Source organism: Berghia stephanieae, chromosome 4 (assembly GCF_034508935.2).
Source record: "Berghia stephanieae isolate SIO BIC M18660-M18661 chromosome 4, UCSD_Bste_1.3, whole genome shotgun sequence".
Lineage (NCBI taxonomy): Eukaryota > Metazoa > Mollusca > Gastropoda > Nudibranchia > Aeolidiidae > Berghia > Berghia stephanieae.
Genome location: NC_088363.1, coordinates 4447571 through 4450070, shown reverse-complemented (window position 1 = coordinate 4450070; position 2500 = coordinate 4447571). Strand labels below are relative to the sequence as shown.

At 39.8% G+C, this 2500-nt stretch overlaps 1 protein-coding gene across 6 annotated transcripts in view; it reads right to left on the bottom strand.

Annotated features, from left to right (window-relative positions):
* Positions 1 to 2500, bottom strand: part of LOC144969918 (ubiquitin carboxyl-terminal hydrolase 38-like) — a 167444-nt gene that overhangs the window by 36977 nt on the left and 127967 nt on the right. The gene's annotated exons all lie outside the window — the stretch shown is intronic.

The window sequence follows — 2500 nt, the reverse complement described above, 5'->3', positions numbered from 1 at the left end:
AAAAAAAATCAAATACGCACCTATCTTATATCCTTTGATTTTATGGTGACATTAGTCAGAGATATCTTCATCACTGAAATGCTCCTTAAGGCCAACCGAATCTTCTTATAGATAGTATGCACTTGGCTAAGAAGTTCACAACATGGCCATCCGGAAGTATTACTGGCCAACACGCAAAACTGTGTGTAACCATGATCGTTTATAGTCTGGTTAATACAGTTTAGTGAGAATTACTCATGAACGCGGATGGCAAAAAACAATAACAAAGACCTGCGTGACGTCAACTTCGAACTATCTATAGAAACAATCACGTCCCTGATATAATCTTCAATGGCCTCCATCAAAGAGAATCTCAATCATATTTTCTTTTTTTTTCTTCTAGCAAACGTGCACCTTTTGATTTTATTACAGTCCACAATATTATTATGGCGACATTAGTCATATTTTCATCACTGAACTGGTCCTTAAGGCCAACCGAATCTTCTTAAACACATACATTTTAAAAAATTGAGCTTTAAAATTGAGCTTTATACAGAGCAATATCCACTAAATGTGCTCAAAGGGCTTTACAAGGGGTCCCTGGTACATGTAGGACGGGACATGACGCATATTAGGCGATATTAAAATTTTTAGGACAAAAACAACGCTGTTAACGACCAGGTACTCATTTTACACCTGAGTACGGTGAGAGAATGTGAGTAAAGAGCCTTTTCCAAAGACTGAACTATGCGCCGAGCGCGAGGTTCGAACCCAGGGACCTTCCGATCCGAAAGCGAGTGTCATACCACTAGACCACATAGCCGCATACATTTGGTGGTCAATGACTCTCGACCGCCTGACATAGAACGTAGAACACGAACTATATAACACAGAACAGGTGGTTATAGATAGAAAGAAGTTGACGTCACTCTGGTCTTTGTTATTGTTTTTTGCCATCCGCGTTTATGAGTAATGCTCACTGAACTGTATTAACCTGACTATAAACGTTCATGTATACACACAGTTTTGTGTGTTGGTCTGTTATACTTCCGGATGGCAATGTTATGAACTTCTAAGCCAAGCGCATACTATCTATATGAAGTCCTAGCCTCGAGCACATGGAAAGGTAATATAGATCATCCCCATTGTTAATATTTCAACCATCCCAGCATTGTACCGTTTTGAAGCGGCGGGACACATTTAGCCCCGATCTACGTTGACGTTAATCTGCAAGACAATCTAATAATTATTTTCTCGCGAGATGTGCATCGAGATAATTATATGTGTGTAGATATTATTCTATTTTTAGCAACAAAGGGAAAGGGAGACAAATCTGTAAACCGTGTCGAACAGATCTCGTCCAATCTGCCATTATTTGCTGCATGCGTCATAAATTAATGTGACCAAAGGGATGACCCATCGCCTTCGTTACCCTATAGACAGAATGAAGTTGACGTCACTCGGGTCTTCGTTATTGTTTTTTGCCATCCGCGTTTATGAGTAATTCTCACTAACCTATAGATAGATCGAAGATGACGTCACTCATGTCTTTGTTATTGTTTTTTGCTATCCGCGTTTATGAGTACTTCTCACTGAAATGTTTTAACCCGACTATAAACGTTCATGGATACACACAGTTTTGTGTGTTGTTCCGTTATACTTCCGGATGACAATGTTATGAGCTTCCTAGCCAAGCGCATACTATCTATATTAACTAGACTATAAACGTTCAAGGTTACAGAGTTTTTGTGTATAGATAGAATGCGCTTGGCCAAGGAGTTCACAACATTGCCATCCGGAAGTATAACGGACCAACACACAAACTCTGTGTAACCATGAACGTTTATAGTCTGGTTAATACAGTTTAGTGAGAACAACTCACAAACGCGGATGGCAAAAACAATAACAAAGGCCTTAGTGACGCCATCTGCATACTATCTATTGGTCCGTTATACTTGTACTCCGGATGGCAGTGTCATGAACTTCTTAGCCAAGCGCATACTATCTATAATGGATGGATGCTGTGCGCTTGGCTAAGGAACTCAAAACATTGCCATAAACGTTCAATGTTACGCATATGTTTGTGTTTGCTAAGTTATATTCGGCTGGCGGATATTGTGAGTATTTTTACCTAGACACATAGCATCAATAGCCTGACACTTGGACCGAAGCCATCGTGAACTTATAGCCTGTCACTGACCAAATAATGACGTCGAAAGACAAGTCTTTGGCCGCAAAAGAAAACAAATCGTGAGTTGTATTCAATAGTTCAACCTTGTTTCCTTGACCACTACTAAAGACAACTCACTTTGCGGTCAACAAACCTCAATATGACGTCAAAATATGATATTAGTGGGTTCTAGCGTAGCCATCGTTATGTTATAGATAGTATGCAGATGACGTCACTCAGGCCTTTGTTATTGTTTTTGCCATCCGCGTTTGTGAGTTGTTCTCACTAAACTGTATTAACCCGACTATAAAAGTTCATGGTTACACAGAGTTTGTGTGTTGGTCCGTTATA